This window comes from Ambystoma mexicanum, chromosome 14, assembly GCF_040938575.1.
Source record: "Ambystoma mexicanum isolate Mex_15411 chromosome 14, UKY_AmexF1_1, whole genome shotgun sequence".
Classification (NCBI taxonomy): Eukaryota; Metazoa; Chordata; class Amphibia; order Caudata; family Ambystomatidae; genus Ambystoma; species Ambystoma mexicanum.
The window spans coordinates 541,850,360-541,872,150 of NC_090940.1; the positions used below are offsets into that span (position 1 = coordinate 541,850,360).

Below are 21,791 nucleotides of genomic sequence, written 5' to 3' on the forward strand. Positions count from 1 at the left end.
TATGACTTGCCAAGTGACATGGCATTGGAATGCAATGGCCGTTGCCTTAACCCATGCTGCGTAGGCATGCATGTTGGCCGGAAGCGGCCTGTGCTGACCCTCATACGCTTCCTTGATGGCAGCGACCATTCAGCGGGATATGGAAGCCTTGGAGGCCTGGTAGCCTGGCCTCGAGCTGCCGAACGTGACGAACAGGGCGTCTGACTTGCGGAAGCCCTTGGTCCTGTCCAAGTAGAATTTTAGGGGACGCCTGACATCCAGCAGTCCAGCAATCTCTGTGCATCATCCTTGGGATCGGGAAAGAACATAGGGAGGACTATTTCCTCGTTCAGGTGAAATGCAGATGGAACCTTGGGCAAAAATGCCGGGTGCGTCCGCATGACCACTTTGTCCTTGTGAAGGGTGGTATATGGTTCAGAGGCGACCCGTGCCTGAATCTCCCTGACTCTGCGAGCCGAGGACCGACTAGTAAGGCCGTCTTGATGGTGACCATCCTAATGTCCACAGACGCAATTGGCTCAACTGGTTTGTGCGCCAGGGCGCCCAAGACTATATTAAGGTCCCACATAGGGTGCAGTCTCTTGACGGGCGGGTAGAGCCTAGCGAGACCCATCAGATGTTTCTTGACAATAGGGTTGGAGGAGGAAAAAATGCCTTCCTCCGAGTTCCTGTACTCCCCAATGGCTGAAAGGTAGGTTACGGTAGGTGTTGACCTGTACTCCCGAATCAGAGAGGTCCACTGAAAAGGACAGCACGTCGTCCAAATTGCAGGCCAAGGGGTCAATTCCCTTGGAGTCTGCCCAGTGGCAGAACCTAGTCCATTTGCCTTTGTACTGGGCCCTGGTGGCTTTGCTCCTGGCACCCTGTATGATCCCCAGATTGGCCCGCGAAAGGCTAAGGTTGCGAAGCGTTACCTGCACAGGTACCACACTGTGAGGGCTAGTTTCCCTGGCACGGGGTGGATGATTCTGCCCCGCCTGCTGTGCCAGAAGATCTGCTGGACCCGTCAGAAGGTGTATCGGCGGCGCCTCCGAGAGGCCGACGAGCTCCGAAAACCATGGCCTGGCCAGCCACCATGGAGCTATCAGAACGATGTAGAGTCGGTGAGACTCCTTGATCTTGCAAATTACTCTGTGTACCAGAAGAGTGGGCGGAAAGGCGTAGGCTTTCATGCCGGTTCACTGTGAGTGAAATGCGTCTCCCAGCGAGCCGGGTCCCTGCCCTTGCCAGGATGTGAACTGGGGGCACTTCTTGTGCAGGGTGGCAAAGAGATCCACGTGGGGTTGACCCCACCTGCTGAAGATCTCCTGAGTAACGAGGTCGATTAGCTGCCACTCGTAATTGTCCGCTCCCAGCCTGCTGAGTCTGTCTGCCTCCAGGTTGGATTTCCCCGGGAGGTGGACTGCCGAGAGGTAAATGTCCCATTCCCACATGCCAATCACCAGTCTGCACAGAGGAGGGGATCTGGTGCCTCCCTACTTGTTGACGTAGTACATGCTGGTCGAGTTGTCTGTCTGGATGAGGACAACCTTGCCCTTGAGGACTGGGAGGAATGCTCTGAGCGCTAGCCAGATGGCGTTCAGCTCCAACCAATTGATGTGGTATTCCTGCTCCTGTCGAGTCCAGGTGCCATGGACCGAGAGATCGTCCAGGGTGGCTCCCCAGCCCTCGAGCGCGGAGCCTGGGGTGATGGTGGCCTGCCGAGGGGGCAGCCATAAGCGCTAGGCCGTCCGTAGGTTGCAGTCCATTGACCACCAAGTTAGGTCCGGGTGGAGAGATGGAGGAACGTTGATAATCTCCGATTGTGAGCCCCACTCCTGATTCCATGAGGACGCGAAGTGCAGCTGAATACTTCTCATCCTTAGACTTGTGTGTGGCACGGCTAACAGGACCACTGCTAGAAGCCCCAGGAGATGGTGCTACCATCATGCTGAGGTCACCTCTCTGCTGAGGAAGTGGGTGGTGGCCCACTTGTTGGCCAAGATCTCGTCTTCCGACGGGAAAACCCTCTCAGAGCACCTGTCTCAAATGAGTCCCAAGAATGTCAGTCTGCCTAGGGAGCAGCTGTGACTTCTTGAGGTTGAGCGAGAAGCCCGGGTCGTGCAGTGTGTTCGTAAGGGCATGGGAAGAGTAGTGAACCGCTTCCAGAGATGTAGCCCTGACGAGCCAGTCGTCGAGGTATGGGTAGATGTGGAGGCCCTGCGCTCTGAGGAGGGCCGCTACAGCATTCATGAGTCTGGCAAAGACCCTGGGGGCTGAGTTGAGGCCAAACGGGAAGACTTTGTATTGGAAATGGTAGCCCATGATCCTGAACCGTAGGAAAGAATGATGGGGCTGACAAATCGGGACGTCTAGGTACGCGTCCTTCAGGTCCATGCAGCACATTCAGCCTCCCTTGTCCAATGTCTATGCTATAAAAGCTGGCGTAACCATCTTGAATTTTTGCAGGGGTAAGGAGAGGTTGAGGGTGGAAAGGTCCAGCACAACTCTCAGGCCTGCCTGGTTTTTCTTCTGAATGGCGAAAATCCTGGATTAGAAGCCAAAGCCTCGCTGGAGGCTGGAACTTCCTCCACTGCCTGGCTCTCTACAAACGACCGTATCTGAGCCAAAAGAGTTGCTGTCCCAACCTGTGGGAGTGGAGGGGAGGGGGGAATCGAGAGGCTGGGATGGGTAGGAGGTACCCCGTGGATACTACGGAGAGGATCTAGTGGTCAGCGAAATTCTGGCGCCAGAAATGTGCGTGGAGAGCAAGCCTGCCACCCACCAGAGACAAGTAGACCCGAAGGGTAGTGTCATGCCTTCTTTCCCTCCGAGGCTGAGGAGGGGGACTGGAAAAAGCCCTTACTCCCCCCACCCCCTTTTTGTTGTTTGCACCGGCTCTGGGACGGCGAGCGGTCCAGCTGCCGGGATCTGCGTTCCTGGAAGCCGTGGAACCCTCCATATGTACAACCCTTCTCTGAGAGCTGCTGAGATTGAGTGTAAGATTTGGGCGTGGTCTTTGTAAGAATGAACAAGGACTTTGCCGTTTGTGAGCTGTTCTTCTTGTCCAGCTCTTCATCCGTAGAGAATTGGAAGAGGACCCCCGCCCGGAACGGCAGATCTAGGATGCGTTCCTAGACGTCCGGGTTGAATTTTGTCGCACAGAACCAGGCCGTGCACCTCATGTCCGTGGCAATGCAGATGGCACGGCCCAAGGTATTGCTATGCGCTACTGTGGATTCCATGAGGTCGTGCGCCATGAGTTTGGCCTCTGCTAGCTCCGCCTTAAAGTGAGATTGGCAGCAGCCAGCATGGCATCTGCGCTGGCCTGACGCAGGTGCAAGGAGGCGTTCTGCCGCCAAGATCTTCTCCTCCTTGCCTAGCAGCGCCGCAGAGAAGGAGGCTGCGAACGACTGAGGCTTGGAGTATAGTGATGCCGCAGCGATCACAGAGGAGTGTGGCTGAGGATGGGTCGAGAGCAACAGTGTATCCCCCTCCATCTGCCTGTCCTTGGCGTCCAGGCATCGGTTGACCGGCTTGACTGAGTGGGGCTTGAGCCAACACTTCTTGGCCAGGGAGACTACATCGGTTTGCAGTGGAATCCCCATGATGGCAGAGGGGCGTCTTGTGAGGACTTCAGCTAGAAACCCCTCTGCCGGTTGTTCGACCTCAGGCTGAGGGAGGCCCAGGTACTCTGCCAGGCAAGCAAGACGTTCATGAAAGGCCCTAGCTGAGGATGGCGTGTCTGGATCCTCCTCCTCGGCTGTCTCCTGCGGAGGAGGAGGGGTAGATGGAGCTGGAGGCAGGGGTACAGAGGCCGCAGGCAGAGGTTGTGGAGTTGGCTGTGGAGCCAGAGGAGGCGGCTGCACCGGCACCTGGGGGCCCGATGAAGGAGTCTATGGTGCCTCTAGCATGGCGGGGAGGACTTCCCTGACTGCGTCCTTGATGATAGCCCCATCTGCGGAGACCTCATGAGGCAGAGGAATTTGTCCAAGAGCACCTCGTCACAGGCCGAAGAGGTGGTAGGGGGTACCGATGGGGTGCGGGGGACTGCTGTAGCTGCTGCGTAATCAGTCCTTATGGACGCATGGGAAAGCTGCCCTGTGCATATGAAGGGTAGTCTGTAGGCCACGTACCTGGTTGCGACCAGTCCCACCTTAACATGCGTTCTTCGCCGAATTCGTGGAATGGCGTCAGACAGGTGTTCCTGATTGGTGCGGCGGCCATTTTGTCAAGCTGCCTGCCACATGCCTGCGACGTGAAGCCCAACCCGCTGGGTCCGGCCTCGTCCAACACTCTCGCGTGTGGATCACTGGGCCTACCCTGCTCCTTGGGTCTTGGCTCGGTAGGTGCGACACCCTCGACCTTGGGTCGCTAGAGCTACGTATAGGCGCCCCCTCAGACTTATTGCTGGTATTAGGACGTAGCCCCTCGGACGCATTGCCGGTGTTAGGGCGTAGCCCCTCGGACGTATTGCCGGTGTTAGGGCGTAGCCCCTCGGACATATTGCCGGTGTTAGGGCACAGCCCTTGGACATATTGCCGGTGTTAGGGCATAGCCCTCGGACATATTGCCGCTGTTTTTAAGGCGTAGCCCCTCGGACATCGCGCCGGTAAAAGGGCATAGCCCCTCGGGTGTAAGCCCAGTACAAGAACCTTCCGGTCCCTCGACACTGCGTCCGGGAGGATCCTAGGACCCCTCGACCTGAGGGCCGGTAGCTGTAGCAGCCTCGGTGCACGTTCCGATAAAAGGACCTGGCCGTACCCGCCCGTGCAGGAGAGTCCCTGGGAAGGGTGTGCTGGAAAATATCGGCCCGACCTTAAACATGGGACTATGCTTCACGAAGTTCTGAGATCCTCGGGAGGCGACTTCTGGAAGAGCTCCCTCCAACTGGCTAGTCTGTTCTTCAGAGCCTTCGAGGACAGCGAGTCACAAGCCGAACATGATTGCCAACCGTGGTCTAGACCAAGGCAATGTGGGCAGGAGGTGTGGGGGTCTGAAGTTGGGAAGAGCCCGTTGCAGGATGGACACCTGCTGAACCCTGTAGAAGTCGACATGCGCCGGGGAGGAGGGTGACGCCTGAGGACCGAGTACCTGAATGATAGATAAGACAAAAAAGGCAGAAGAAGTATCCACGCGTGGAATTACATGGCCGAAGCCAAACCCAGGAGTGCTGGTGAATTCGGCCCGTTCCTGTCGACCAAGAAAAGGGGACTGAGGAGTGGCACCGGAGGGCAGAGTCAGGGCAGCGCATGCTCCCTGGGCTGCACCCCCACGCGCCCCTATCGTTAAAGGGGAAGAAGGTTTTTTCTGGTGAAAAAGGTTCTGTCTCCAGTCCCTTGGAAGGGACGCCCATACAGTATCGAGGAAAGGGGACGGGATGTAAGAGTAAGTCTCTTGCCTCCGTAAACCTGATGTATCAAAATAATAAAGAGGTCTGTTTCCACATATACACTGGGTGATGCCTTTTCCATCCCTGGATCGCCCTCTTGCGGGCTCAGACCATTCTCTATTAATAGCCTCCCTCCGCCAGGTTCAGTATGGCCGTCAATAAAATCTTTGTGTCATTCACGAATCTTAATGTCTTTTTAAACAGTTCACGGTGGACATCCCTCGGCTGGGTTCACTCTTGTCAACACACTGTATTTCGGGACTTTAGACTTCGCCCCCTTTTATGGGCATCCCTGTTTCGGGTTTACTCTTGTCAACCGTGCCTTTCTCATTTAACTCTCATGATGCAGGATTCATTTTCCTTATCTTCACAATCATTTGTCGGTCAAAGACTTTCGACTGAACAGAGGATTTTTGCATGACCACTTTAACCCCCTTTTCGACTTTCCCAAGGCTTTCTGGTCATGTTAGTTTCAACAATCGGGTAATTGCCAAGAGTTTCCTAGGCGAGCACCGACATGGAGCCAGACTCCTCGGTTGCTGGTTTTCCCAGTTTCTGCATCAATAGCTCTTTTAGCCTTTCACAGTTCAAATTAGCCGTTTGCTACTTTTTGTTCAACACAGTTCGGTTTCTTATCGATTCTCCCCGCGACTCACCGGCTTTGATGAACCGCTTGGCTTTCTTTCTCTTTGGAGTCAAGGTTGGTACCATGGAGACAAGCATCTCTCCCCGGCTTGGTTATCGGCAGAGGAGGGTCTAGTGCACTGTTGACATCTGCTCAACACACGCTGGCTATTGTACATGATCTTAGGATTCTTTCTAGGAGGTTTCACGAGCCTTGGTCTGAAAAAGTAATGTTGCTTCTCTCCTTGTCACCCTCTCGGTATGCGCCTCTCGAACTGACCTGCCGAGTTAGCTCTCACGTCGTGTCGTCTGCCTTGCTCGTATTGCGCTCCACCTTTTATTCCAGAAAAGAAGGGAAAGGGCCGTCACATGTGTGCGGTTCTGGTCAATTGCCTGACCCTGGTGTTGGGACATGTCAGGTAAATGGCTCGAAGTTTAGTCCATCATCCTTCATAATATGCAAAGTGTTCACATCGGGAAAAGGGGGGGGTAAAGTGTTTGTGATCCTACATGGTAGGTTGGAGAAAAGTTGTCATAAGAAGGGGGATACCGCGTCCCACCCATCAGAGTCCCACCTTCACTTCCCCAAGGACCCCCCACATCCAAGTGATCATCCATCACTGGTCCACCCCCAGGAAATGTATCCATTAGCGATGGTCATTGTCTAGCAACCTGGATGACAGACCCCCAGGGACTAGTCAGTGAGATACCTTCAGGTTTCTCAAAGCTCCTTCTGCCCAAGTCTGTCTCCCAATGACAATCTCTTATGCAGAGTGCCTAATGTAACATACACACACAAAAGTTATTTTCTTATCAGGATTTTCAAATTCACAGGTTCGTAATTGGTCTCCATCGTTCAGGCGTGGACCACGGATCCCCCTCCTTCTTGCTCAGATCCCTTTGTATCAAAAGCGAAAGACTTTCGATTGTGCAATGGGTTTTGCTTACACTGTTGCAGGACCACTTTGATTCACACCAATTCTTATTCTTTATCTTTTACTTTTGCTTCTGCCACTTCTTGGTTGAATATCTTACAGAGACCTTCGATTGGGCAACCTTGCGGTGCCAGACCCCTCCGTCACAAATATTGTATCTTCTTTGCTACAGTTCAAACATCCATCAGCCGTTAGGCTGTCCTCGCATCTTTCATCACATACGTTCAGAAATCTTTATTCTTGCTCTTTGTATACAATGTTGCCGCTTGCAACCTTTTTTTTTGAAAAATGTTTTATTTTATTACACCAAACATTACAAATAATTAGGACTTCCATGTTTAAGTTTAACAACATAACATTACAGAATACACTCTTCTGTCCTACTCCCACCCGCCCCGTTAATTCGAGCCCCTGTATCCATGACATCAGCCTGTTCATCTTCAGGCGGGTCTATTGTCATTATCTTTTCCATATCATCATCACTGTACTCGGTCTGGGAGGGGCCCGCCATTGTGGCCACCAGTTGCCTCCATTCGATTAGGGCAGGGGTCTGCAATCTTTGGCTCTCCAGATGTTTTGGACTACAAATCCCATCACTCATAACCATTATAGTAAATGGTGAGTGATCATGGGAGTTGTAGTCCATAACATACATCTGGAGAGCCACAGGTTGCAGACCACTGGATTAGGGGGTCCCACCTCCTCCTCCCCTCCCCTGCTGACCGCTTCGAACCAAGCAGCCGTTTCTGCCTCTGCCCACTTCATGAGGTCAGCCCACCACAACACTATCCTAGGCCTATGGGCTGCCTTCCAGCACATTGCAATCCTCCGTTTGGCCAGGATGTAGGCCAGGTCTTTCATCTTAATAATGTGACTCAAATTTTGTGGTCTAGGAAAGCCCCCCAGCATGCATGCCCAAGCCGACTCCATCTCCAGCGTAATGCCTTTTTCTGCCAAGCGTATCTTCAGTTCTGTCCAAAACCTTCCCAGCTCCGGGCAAGCCCAGAACATGTGTAACATCCCAGTTTCCTCCTCCCCACACCTGGGGCATCTCTGAGTCAACTGGCCACCAAACCTGGCAATCTTACTGGGGGTCAGATATGCTCTATGTGTGACATATAGTTGGATCTGTTGGAGCCTCGCGTTCCGGGACACTTTCTTATGATATCTTTGGGCTCTGTCCCATAGCCCATCTGACATGGGTTCTCCCATCTCTTCTTCCCAGGCTTGCCTCAGTTGGAGCAATTCCTTCCCCATCTTGGACCCCAGTAGCTCATATATGCGGGATTTCTCATGCCCACCCTCAGAGATGTCATATATCGGCTTAGTGGTGGCATCAGGTTCTTCTACAAGCACTGCCGCCGGCCACTTTTCTCGCAACCGTTTAATGATTCTGGAGTAGGTAATATGTTGCCATTTATGCACCCCGGTGTCCTCTATTAGTTTCTGGAAATCCAGTGACTCCCTCGCCTGCCATATATCTGCCATAGTAGCCAGGCCCATCGGTTCCCAATATCTACGGACCCATTTTATTAATTGTGGGTCTTCCCTGCATAGCGCCACCAGCAGCACCTGCATGGAAAATTGAGCCGGGTAGCCCACAATCCGCCATGCCCTGTGCCACACCTCCCAGCCAAGCACCAACTGCCTCGCCATCTGTAGTACCTTTGTTTTTGATAACCAGACTATCTCTCTAAGGAAGTAGGGAGCAGGTTCCATGCACAACAGCCTGGTTTCAGTCGTTTTTTCTTCAGACGGCCATCTGGCCACATATTGCAGTTGTCCCGCCAAGTAATATTACTCGAAATTCAGCAGGTTTATTCCCCCTCTGTCACATGAATTCTGTAATTTCCAGAGAGTCACCCTGTTCCTGGAGTTATGCCATATAAAGCCCCTGCACAAGCTGTGGAGACTAGCGAAGAAGCACCTAGGGATCACATACAGGATGTTTACAAAGAAATGTAACAGTCTGGGCAGGACTACCATCTTGATCAGAGCAGCTCTCCCCATCATAGCCTAGGGTAGTCTGGACCAGAATCCCCTGCTATTTTTAATGCTTTCCACTGCCTTTTCCATGTTGTATTTGTGTTCCTCTCCTGTCGTGTGGTATATATCAATTCCAAGATATCAGAACGTCTCGGTTCGCCAGGGTATTGCCAATACCGGTAAGCTCCTTGGTAAGCCACGTCTGTATCTCCCCAGGGGGAAAATGCTAGATTTCTTGGGGTTTACCGCTATGCCAGAGAGGGTAGCATATTGTTCCATCACCTCCAGGATGTATTGTATGTTCTCCTCTGGGAAGCGCAGATACAAGAGTATATCGTCAGCATATAATGAAATAAGATGCGGACAAATCGCAGTGCGGATCCCTATCTCCCCATATTGTTGTCTAAGACAGACTGCCAATGGTTCTAGCGCTAGTATATACAACATGGGCGACCAGGGGCAGCCCTGTCTAGTGCCCCTGCTAAATTGCCATTTGTCTGAGATAATGGCACCTGTTTTAACCCTTGCAATTGGGAAGCTGTATAACATTTTGACCCACCTAAGATGCCCCAACCCCATTCCGTATTCTCTCAAAGTCGCTAACAGCCAGGGCCATCTTACTGAGTCGAAAGCCTTAACCGCATCAAGCGAGACAATCGCCAGTTCACCCAGGTCCTCCTCTGTCTGATCAATAATATGGTGCAGTCTTCTATGGTTATCAGTTATGCTCCTACCAGGGACGTAGCCTGTTTGGTCGGGGTGTATCAGTTTGCCGAAGACTCACTTAAGCCTGTTTGCTAGTACTGCCGTAAGGATTTTGCTGTCCTGGTTAAGAATCGATAGGGGTCTATATGACCCGCAGTCTGTGCTAGGCTTACCCGGCTTTAAAAGCGGGATGATCACCGCTCCGCTTGCAACCTTGACTTCAACAAAGAACGGTCTTGCATCGTTTTCCCCAACTCACCGGCTGTGTTGATCTTTCTTTGATCTTGGAGCCAAGGACAGTACCACGGCAGCTGCTGCTTCTCTCCTACTCGATCAGCCATGCAGGAAGGCCACAGGTATCTCCGATACACAATACAAGATTCATCCGGCTTGTTTCTTGGCCTTCTGCTCTGAGATTTGAAGGCGTCTAGAATGTAACGGCTTTCCGCCGGAAAGGTAAAGGGCATCTCCCTCCTAGTGCACCCTTTCGTGGTTTGCCATCTTTCGTCCCTCATTAAGCTGCCGTCTCGAAACTTCTGTTCCTTTGTGTGCTTTGCCTCACAGAGTGTGTTCTCGTGCTCTGCCTTTTATCCATGTGGGGAAGTTTAATGGAAGCCAGGTGTGAATGGTTATTACATGCCTGACCATAGCAGTGGGACATGTCCGGTACACGGCTCGGGTGGAAGTCTGTTTTCTCCTAGAGTGGTATGAAAGTGTGCAGAAAAAGGGTGGTAGGAGGGGTAGAGTTTCCATATGCACTACAGGATAGGATGGGTAAAGTTGTTGCAGGGAACAGAGGGATACCACATGTCGCCATCGGGTGTCCCACTCGACTCCCCGGACACCCCTCACCCAGGTGATCCTCCTGCACATGTCCATCCCCAGGGTCTGGATCCAAAGTCGATGGCTGTGCCCTGGCCACGTAAGAGAGACAGCCCCAGGGACTAGCGGGTGAGAAACCTTCTGCTTTCTCACATACCCTTCCCTTATGCAATGTAGCCCAATCGGAAATAGACGTTCCATTGGTCTTTACCTTTTCGTTGTTCCACAGTGAAACAGTAGGGTTGCAGGTCGAAGAACCATCACATGACTCCAGGGTTAGAGACCCTTCTTTGACTTATCCATACCAAAGGAGAATGATCAGTGACAAGTGTGAACTTCCTTCCTAGAAGATAGTAGCTTAGATGGAGTTTGACTAGTGAATAGGATAGGGTGTATTAATTTATCACTAATCTGCAATAAAACTGCTCCTAACTCTGTGAGAGGCATCAGTTTCCAACAAAAATTTGTTCACAAAGTCTACTACTTTTAGGATTGGATTCTGACACAAGGTTTGTTTTAAGTTGTTGTAACACAAGTCGTCCTCAGTCCAATTAATTTTCTGGGGTTCAGCGTTCTTTCATTTGTCTGTCAACCTAGCTGTTCAATCTGAGAAATGTGGGATAAACCTATGGTAATAACCAATCAATCCTAGGAATGTCCTAAAATCTCTCTTGGTCATAGGAGTGGGGGTATCTAGGACGGCTTTCACTTTTTCTCGTTGGGGCTGGACACTGCCATTCACTACAAAGGAGCCGAAGTATTTCACGGCCGATTGAGCCAGCTTACATTTAGATGGATTAGAGTCAAGCCCGCTTTTCTAAGGGTTCTTATAATAGTATAAAGATGTTAATGTTAAGGGATATTTGTACCGCGCACTATCACCACCGGAGTGGTCAAGATGATCTTCCCAGGTCCGACTATAAATGACTTGTCAATATAGGCCCCACAGAAATCAGAGTAGGACTGTAATATCCTATCCAAAGTGGCTGGGGCCTCATGTAGACCAAAAGGGAGGACTTTGAACTGGAATAGTCCTAGGGGTTCGAAAAAGCTGTCTTTTCCTTACCTGGTCCGTGTACTGGGACCTGCCAATATCCCTTGGTTAAATCTAGGGTTGACAGGAATGTGACACTTCCAAGTTCATCTATTAACTCATCGATGCGTGGCATAGGATAGGCATCGAAGGCGGAGTTGGCGTTGACCTGCCTGAAGTCTATGCAAAGGTTTACCAACACAATAGGGGAGGACCATGGGCTTGAAGGTGGCTCGATAATATTTGCCTTCTGCATTTTTTTAATTTCCTCAACCACCATTTCTTTTCGGGCTTCTGGGAGTCTATAGGGTTTTAAATGGACCACTTTTCCCTTTGGAGTTCTGATATAATGATAAGTGCCATGTACTCTCCATGGTTTCTCGCAGAATACATCCAGGATTGATATAACTCGGTTGTTTAAATCTTCTTTCTTCTGTCTAGATAGACCGTTCTGAGCGTATTCCCCCAAGAACTATCTCCTCCGGTACCAGGCAGGGCAATATTGAGGCGGAGGCAGGGGGAAGGATTTTCATTCCACTGCTTTAAGAGGTTTAAGTGGTAAAGGTGGGTCTTTTGCTTCCTGTCAGTTTGGACTATTTTATAGGTAAAGTTCCCCGTTTGCTCTAGTACCTTATATGGCACATGCCAGTTTGAGAAGTTTATTTTCAGAGGTAGGTACAAGGACTAATACTGTGTCCTACTGAAATGGATCTTAAATGTACCTTTTTGTCATAGGTGGACTTCTGTTGGGCTTGAGCTTTTTCCATTAGAGTGTAGACTAGATTTTGAACGAGTTTCATATTGTCTCGTAATCGGGTGGCTGTTTGTGAGAGAGGAAGGAACAAGTTACTTACCTGTAACTGTTGTTCTCCAGCATGGGTCTGGCATGGCATGGATTCACATGCTCATGTATATTCCCCGTCGTCAGGCTGGGAATCCTCGATAAAGAAAAAATCAGTGTCAGTTTCGTTTCTGATTTGTCTTTCTTAGTAGTAATCATTGAACTCTGGGTCATACTGCCCCCAGCCAATGACTGCCCTCTCCCTAAGCCCCGCCTCTGGCAGCCATCCTCAGATTTGGTAGCACGCCAAGTGGCAGTATGACCAAGTGAAGAGCCGCAGAGGGGTAGGTGGGAGGGTTTGCAGGTGAATCCATGACAGACCCATGCTGGAGAAGAACAAGTTACTTTCTTACCTGGTAATGTTCTTTCGATGGGATGGTCCGACGACGTATTCCATATCTATGACAGGTAATGTCCACAGCTGTGCTGCTTCGGAAAATCTTCGGCGTCTGTGTCCTGCGTCGATGACGTCGATGCGCCGTCCCCTAGGACCTCCTCCGACGGCCGACATCACCCGATGTGATAAGTAGGACGCACGACGCCCATAGCCTCAGTTATAGTTTTTTCCCCCAGAACGTGTGCCACCAGTTTTCTGCCAGTCAGACACACAAGGCCTTGCGGAACGCAAGCTGCAATAGCAAAAGAAATTCTGCAGCGGGGAAGTTAGGGAGGGAGTGATATGGAATGCGTCGTCGGACCATCCCATCGAAAGAACATTACCAGGTAAGAAAGTAACTTGTTCTTCAGGGGATTGGGTCCTCCGACGTATTCCATATCTATGACAGACTCCCAAAGCAGTACCAAGCAAGGAAGTGGGAAAGAATTTAGAACACAAATATAGCATGCCCAATCGAATTGCGGAATAGAGGACTGCCTTGCCAAAGGCCAGCTCCTGCCCTCTGATGGAATCGAGGGAGTAGTGACATACAAAAGTATGTACTGAAGCCCAGGTGGCTGCATCACAGATGTGACAAATAGGAACGCCCCTCTGCAGGGCAGTAGACGCAGCCACTCCCCTGGTAGAATGGGCCCGCAAGCCAGCCGGAGGGTCTTTACCCGCCAAACGGTAACACTCGGAGATAGCTAAAATAATCCAACGAGACAAAGTCTATTTCATCACAGCTTGTCCCAAACGCTTTCCAGCGTAACCAATGAAAAGCTGATTGTCCACTCTGACCCGGGACATGCACGAAATATAAAAGCTCAAAGCTCTCCTAGGATCAAGCCTATGGAGCCTCTCCTCTTCCTTACCAGGATATGAAGGAGGATAGAACGCTGGAAGAACAACCTTCTGGCTCAAATGAAAATCCGAAACCACCTTCAAAAGAAAAGGACGACGAACTCTAAGGACAACCCTGTCCTTATGAAACACAGTGAAGGGTGGCTTAACAAAGTGCCTGTAACTCACTCACTCACTCTGCGAGCGGAAGTAACTGCAACTAAAAACACAGTTTTAAGAGTTAGCAGTCTCAAAGGTCAAGAATGTAAAGGCTCAAACGGAGCACCCATAAGAAACTTAAGAACAAGGTTAAAATCCTAACCGGGCACCAGAAAAGGTGACGGAGGGAACACATTAGTAAGCCCTTTCAAAAACTGAGAAATTAAAGGAATCTTAAAATAGGAACATTCTTCAGACGAGCGCTTAAAGTTGGACAGCGCCGCCAGGTAACCTTTAATGGTCCCCACTTGCAAGACACTGTGGGTCAAAGAAAGCAAAAAAGACAGAACCATAGGAATGTCACATTCAAAAGGATCCACATTCTTAACTGTGCACCAGTCGCAGAACTTTCTCCAACGGCAACGGTACAGACTTTGTTGCCGGCCGCCTGGCCGAGAGCAACACCTCCATCACATCTTCAGGGAGGTCCCAATCCTTATACCTCAACCTTTCAGAAGCCAAGCGTGACGGTTGAGGGATCTGACCTCTGGATGGAGAACCTGACCCCCCTCCCGATAGAGCAGATCGTCTCGGTAGGGAAGATGACATGGAGGGCAGATGGACAAGTCGAGAAGGTCCGGGTACCACGTCCTCAGGGCCCATGCCGGAGCAATGAGGATCATCCGGGAACCGAACCTCCGTAACCTCCGCAGTACTTGCGGGATGACGGGGACTGGAGGAAACGCGTACAGCAGTGGGAATGACCACTCCACCACAAACGCGTCTCCTAAGGCTCCTTTTGGAGGACATTCCCGCGAGCAAAACCTTTCGCACTTCCGGTTGACACTGGAGGCGAAGAGATCCACTTGAGGGGTCCCCCAAAGGGTGAAGATCTCCAGGAGAATCTCCTGAGCCAGCTCCCACTCGTGAGAGATCGTGCTCTGCCTGCTCAGAGCGTCCGCCGTCTCGTTGTCGTCTCCGGCCAGATGAACAGCCGAGATCGAAACTTCCTGCTGGATGGCCCAGAACTCGAGCTGCATCGCCTCCCTGCACAGAGGAAGTGACCCTGCCCCCCCCCTTTTTGTTGAGGTAGTGCATGGCCACCGTGTTGTCCGTTACAATCAGGACACTCTTTCCTCGCACAGTCTGCAGAAAAGCCTTCAGGGCTAGCCTGACGGCCCTCAGCTCCAACTGATTGATGTGGAGTCTGGACTCCGACGGAGACCAACGACTGCTGACTGTCAACTCGTTGGCATGAGCTGCCCATCCCGTGAGGGATGCGTCCGTCACGATCATCACCTCCGGCCAGGGCAGCCAAAATGGGGCCCCCTTTATCAGATTGCCTTCGACGGCCCACCACAGAAGGTCCTGGGCGACCGAGGGTGGCACCTGAACAGGGTCCGACAGCCTGCCGGAGGACTGAGACCACTGGAGCATGAGTGCCCACTGCAAAGATCTTATCCGCAGACGAGCCTCTGGCACCAGAAGAATGCAGGATGCCATGAGGCCGAGCAGTCTCAAGAACTCGGACGCTGGGAGATTCTGGGCAAATTGAAAGTTGTGCACCATCTGCTGAATGTGAAGAGCCCTCACCTGGGGAGGAAAACACTGCCCCAGGGATGTGTCGAGCACTGCTCCGATGTACTGGAGCCGCTGCGTTGGTGTCAAATGGGACTTCTTTAAATTGAGGGAGAAGCCCAGCTTGTGAAGGGAGTGGCAGGTGACGGACAGATGATCCAGGACTTGCTCGGGAGAGCTCCACCTGATCAACCAATCGTCCAGGTAGGGGTAGACCTGAATCCCCCCTTTCCTGAGATGCGCTGCCACCACCACCATAAGCTTGGTGAAAACCCTCGGGGCGGAGCTCAATCCGAACGGCAGGACCCGAAACTGAAAGTGCGAGTCGCCAACCACGAACCTTGGGTACTTCTTGTGCTTGGGATGGATCGGCACATGGAAGTAAGCATCCTTGAGGTCGAGAGACACCAACCAGTCCTGAAGTTGAAGGGCCTGGAGGACTTGAGAGAGAGTAACCATCTTGAACTTGTCCTTCCTGAGGAGTTTGTTCAAACCGCGCAAGTCCATGATGAGTCTCAATCCCCCGTCTTTCTTCGAAATCAAAAAATAAGGGGAATACCATCCCTTGTTTCTCTCTGCTTCAGGCACCAGTTCTATGGCGCCTTTCTACAGCAGGGCTTGAATTTCCTGCGCAAGGAGCGGATCCGCACTCTTGAAAGAGGTTCCCAGGTGGATTGTCGTGAGGCCTCTGCCGAAAAGGAAGACAGTAGCCCTGGGTTATGATCTCCAGAACCCACACATCTGAAGTAATGGCTTGCCACTCTACAAGATGCTGCGCCAGCCTTCCCCCAACCGGCGAACCATGGAACCTGGCCTCATGACTGAGTGGTAGCGGCTGCGGCGTTGCCTGAGGGCAAAGAGGCAACTGCCCGAGCGGCCTTGGCACCTCGAGTACCCTTGTTTCCACCTCTGGCACTCTTACGGTGGCCTCTTTGACTGCTAGCTCCTCTCGCTTTACTGAAGGCTGAGTAATAGCGAAAGGAATCTCCCCTCCATTGCTGTCCCCTAGGACGAAAAGGCGGAGGTTGGCGAACTGCAGCGCCCAAAGACTTCGCTGCAGCTTTGGAGGTCTGCAGGCGGGTGTCGTGGAAGGGTTCTTGAGAACAGCAAGCCCTCGTCCCAGATGTCGTCGAGCAAAGGCACCGCGAGGACAGTCTTCCTCTTGGCCTCTCGCCCTTGGTACAGAAACCCTTCCTTTTTTGTTCTTCAGGGCAGAGCTGGAAGAGCTCAGATGCCCTGGTTACCATGGCGTGGAAAGAGCCAACTTCGTCGGCTGGAGAAGCCCATGGGGGGAGTGATGATGGGATGTCCGCTGTGTCATCGCCACCGTCATCGTCCGTCCCCGTCGCTGTATCCGTCTCAGTATCCTCTCTAGGGTCCGGCGAGGGGGATGAGGGGTCCACAGGTCTCGCAGGCACGAAGGGCGGAGCGGGGTGGACTCTCCTCTGCTTGTTCGGAGGGCTTCCCGACGGGCCTGGTTCTGGAAATTCCGTCGGGGTCCGTGGTAATCTCGTCCTTATCTCAGTACATAAGGATTGGATTGCCAACAAAATGGCCGCCGAGCTATCCTGGGGCTCAGGTAATGGCTGCGACGGACGGGATGGCCGCTCCACTGGGCCCTCTTCGTCGCCATCGTTGCTATCTTCGATCACGTCAGCAGGGACCGCCCCCCGGTATCAAACCTCTCGTTGAGGCCTATGAACCTCTCGTTGAGGCCTATGCACCTCTTGTTGAGGCCCTTCTCGGTTTCCACCAGCTCCTCCTCAGAGGCTGATTCCGAGTCTGTAATGGCCACTGCCCTCCCCCTCTTTTTCCGCCGGGGATTTCACGGGGGTCTTAACGGTGGGCTGAAAGAGGATTCCCTCCGCGGTGGCAGGGATACTCTGGGCCCAGAGGCCGTTTCCACTGGCGTAGTCTCAGCCAGCTTCGCCAGGGTCGCAGCGACCACTTCGAAAGAGGCCTTTGCGACTGGATCAAAGCCCTCACCACCTTAAGTGCGTCCTGGGCCTTCGCCTTGGGGGGAGGGTCAGCGCCTCGCTCCCCCTTCGAGATCGACCGGGTCCGTTCCAGCGGCTTACCCGGCTTCTCGGACTTCCTCTTCCCCGAACCAGAGCGCTGGCTCGTGGTCGAACGTGCCAGGGAAGTAGCGCCCTGCATGGCAGCCGAAGAGCCCGACCTTTTGGCGCTCCCGGTGCCCACGCACTTGCGGCGCTTGGCCTTCTGTTGGGCCCCCATCGCCGGGGCACCCTCACAGGACTTAGAAGCCTGCTCAGACTTTTTCTTCGCCTTTCCACCTGCTGTGCCCTTCTCCAGCCAGGCGGCGAGGCGGGAACGACGATCTTGTTTGGTCCGTTCCGAAAGGTTCTTGCAGAACGCACAGTCCTTCTCCACGTGCGTCTTGTCCTCATGAAGGCAGTAGAGACATTGCAAATGCTCGTCCTCCTTGAAAACATTTTGCAATCTGCATCCAGGGCAGCACCTGAACAGCTTGGATCCGGGCGTCGAGCTTCCCTTGTCCTGGGCCATGTCCGTTGAGGTAGGCCGCAGATCTTCCGGAATCCTCCAAGAGGTGTAAACTCGATGAAAACTTCACCCTTGAGGGGCGTAGAATTCCGGAACGAGTCCTCGTTGTCAGAAGTGGAAATAGTGGAGCTTGAGGCTCGATTAAACCGAAAAAATGAGAAAATCTCCTGAAAAAGCATGAAAACGCAGCAAAAAACTCAAGAGCTAAGCACGAGGACTCCCAACACTTGAGCATGCGGTAAAAATCTGAGGATGGCTGCCAGAGGCGAGGCTTAGAGAGAGGGCAGTCATTGGCTGGGGGCAGTATGACCCAGAGATCAATGATTGGTTACTACTAAGAAAGACAGATCAGAAACGAAACTGATTTTTTCTTTACCGAGGATTCCCAGCCTGACGACGGGGAATATTCATGAGCATGTGAATCCATGCCAGACCCCATGCTGGAGAATATGTGCCTCCTCCCTTTCTTCCCAGGTCTCCCAGAACATGTCTAAGACATCTCTTGGTTCTCTACCATAAAGTAGTTCAAAAAGAGTAGCCAGTGGATGCCTTAGGGGGCTTTGTCACTGCAAATAATGCCCAGGGAATGATGCTATCCTAATCCTTTGCATCATCATCCATCGGTTTTCACAGAATCTTGAGGGTTTTGTTAAATCTCTCTACAAATCTATCCATTTGGGGGTGATAAACGGAGGTTGTTAAGGTAGAAATATGTAGTAATTCCTTCACTTCACCCATGAGTTTGCTCATAAAATTGGATCCCTGATTCGTTAGAATTTCCTTGGGGAAACCAACCCTAGAAAAGAATGGTAGTAGGTGTTTTAAGATTTGCTGGGTTTTATTGTTCCACATAGGGAACGCCAATGACTATCGAGTAGTGTAATCAACGATCACAAGAATATATTTATTACCCAAGCTAGAGGTTTCCAACGATACATCCCTATTTGGGAGAGAGGAATTTCTATGATCAGTAAGGGGTTTAGAGGGGCAGTTAAGGGGATATGTGTGCTGGTTTTCTGGCATATTTCACATGTCTAAATGAAGTCTTTTATGTCAGTATGGATACCAGACCAGTAAACTTTCCCACTGATCTGAGCTTGGGTTTTAGACTGCCCTAAATGTCCTGTCAAATGAGAATGTGTAATCTCTAGTACGATCTTACAATGGGGTTTGTGGATTACTAATAGAGTTTTACTTAGGCCTTCTCTGGAGGTTTCCTTTCGATATAGCAATCCCTGTTCCAGGAAGAAAAAGGGGCTCCCCTTTTCCAGTCCTTTTCCCTCAGAATCACTTGCAAGAAAGCCTCTGCAAGCGCTGGGTCATGTCGCTGGGCGAAGGCTAGATCGGAAAGGATGGTTCATCAGCCTCTCCAAAGGCTAAACTACCTCTCTGAGCATCTTCCGGCTCAGTTTCTGCCTTAAAATGGGGAAACCGAGCCCTCTCAAGAATTCCCTGTTCAATTTTGTCCCCATTATATATTTTGAATGGAGTTTCACCATGGTTCTGTTGAATAACCTTAACATCCCCCCGGAAGTCAGGATCTATGATGCCTGCTAGGACATCCAGGCCAGATTTTGGGGCCAATCTTATATAACATCCCTCAGGGGTTATGAAGACCAAGTCTGTGAAATCATCTCTCTTCTCCCTAGAGGTATAGTAGCTTCCCTACTGCTACAAATATCAAAGCTATGGATTCTTTCATGGCAGTCGAGGGATTTGAGGCTCTGTGACTAAGTTTGTGGAATTTTAGGATCCCCCAATTTGTCTCAATTGAGTCGCATCCCACTTCTGACACCACACATGAGGAAGGCATGATATCAAACAGTGAAGACAGATACAAGTGATCACAGTTCAAGGGTGTTTATTGAACTTCAGTGGGTTGGTTGAACGCCCATCTAATCCTAAATCTAAGGATGGGAGCAAGCTATGACCATCAAATAATAACGCATTCATAGAAGAGTCTGTCAAAATAAAAAGGGACTATACAATAAACCTATTGCCAATCCTTACTTCCAAACATAAAATGTGTGGGACAACAATGTAGGCAAAAGAAAAGTGTTCAAGGAATAATATATGTCAGGATAGTTGAGCAGTTGTTTCCCCTTCCCCACGTTTTCAGCAAGGGACAAGGTGGTGTGTTTGAGCTTCACACACACTCTGGCTTCTTGTCCACAAGAAAACTGTTCAAAGCAAAGGTATCAGCACCTTCTGCCCAAGTCTCTCTCCCAATGACAGTTTCATAATGCAGAGGGCCTGACAAACACCAAAGTTCCTTTCTTATCAGAAATTTCACATGGTTCGCAATTGGTCTCCCTTGTTCGAGCTCGGACCACGGATCCCCCTCGTTTGGGCTCAAATCCCTTTAGCAGATAGTTCACGGTTGGTTTCTCTCATTCGGACTCTGACTATGGATCCCCCGTGTTTAGGCTCAGATCCATTTGTATGAAAAAACAAAGACTTTTGATTATGCAATGGGTTTTGCTTAAACCATCGCAGAACCACTTCGATTCACACCAATTCTTTATCTTTTACTTTCGTTTCTGCCACTTCTTAGTTGAATGTCTTACAAAGACCTTCCATTGAGCACACTCGCGGTGCCGCACCACTCTGTCACAAATAATGTATCTTCTTTGCTACAGTTCAAACATCCATCTGCCGTTAGGCTATACTCGCATCTTTCATCACACTTGTTCAGCAATCTTTATCCTTGCTCTTTGTATACAATGTTGCCGCTTGCAACCTTGACTTCAACACAGACTGAGCTTGCATCGGTTTCCCCAACTGACCAGCTGTGTTTATCTTGGAGCCAAGGACGGTACCATGAGGGCTGCTTCTTCTCTCCTACTCGATCAGCTGTGAAGGAGGACCCTGGGTATCTCCGACACAAAATACAGGATTCTTCCGGCTTGTTTCTTGGCCTTATGCTCTGAAATTCGAAGGTGTCTAGAAACTAACCGCTTTCTGCCAGGAAGGTCAAGGGTATCTCCCTCCTTGTGCGCCCTTCATGGTTTGCCATCTTTTGTCCCTCGTTCAGCTGCCGTCTCGAAACTGCTGTTCCTTCATGTGCTTTGGCTCGCTAAGAATGAGCTCTCATGCTGCGCCTTTTATCCGTGTGGCGAAGTTTAATGGAAGTCAGGTGTAAATGGTTATTACTAATTGCCTGACCTTGCATGACCATAGAAGTGGGACATGTCAGGTACACAGCTCAGGTTTGAGTCAGTTTTCTCCAGCAGGCTGTCCGTGTGAAAGTGTTTGTGCAGGAAAAGGGGGCAGGGCTAGAGTTTCCATCTATCCTACAGGGTAGGATGGGGTAAGGAAGAGAGGGATACCATGTCTCGCTATCAGGTGTCCCAATACCACTCCCTTAAAACCCCTCAAACAGGTGATCCTCCTGCACTGGTCCATCCCCAGGGTCTGGATCCAAAGGCAATGGCTGTGCCCTGGCCACCTGAGAGACACCACCCTGGGAATTAGCGGGTGAGACACCTTCTGGTTTTACAGTGCCCAACACGTTCACATTCCAAAAGTCAAGTGGGCAAAACGTAGTGGCAATACCTCCTTCGCGGCAGCTCAACAGTGGAAGTACCTTTACAGACCGGACTCTGAGGAACTTCCGATTTACCATGGAAGCATGACAATTCTTTCCTACCTAAATGTCGCGGATCCTTCTTCACACAACCTCACCACTCATTCTTCCAAATGTGTGCCATAGTGCCAAGATATATCTACATCAACCCCCCTGCCCCAGATAATTGTATTTTTCAAAGAAAACATAAAAAACAGAACTTCCTTAAAAATGCATTCACTGATATTGACTCCAGAGCTTGTACAAGTTGCTGAAGTAGCAACACTACTGGCTTGTCTAACCTCAACTATGTGCCCTCAGCTCTTTTGGAAAAGCCAATAGATATGGAGTTTTTTTCATGGTGAGCCAGTCAGTGCCATACTTCCAATAACAACACTGTCATTTTCAGCCCATAAAGGAACATTAAACA

The 21,791-nt window shown here is 51.0% G+C and overlaps 1 protein-coding gene across 2 annotated transcripts in view; it reads right to left on the bottom strand.

Moving 5' to 3' along the window:
- LOC138526940 (cholesterol 24-hydroxylase-like) overlaps window positions 1-21,791 on the bottom strand; it is a 524,604-nt gene that overhangs the window by 153,457 nt on the left and 349,356 nt on the right. The window lies entirely within an intron of this gene.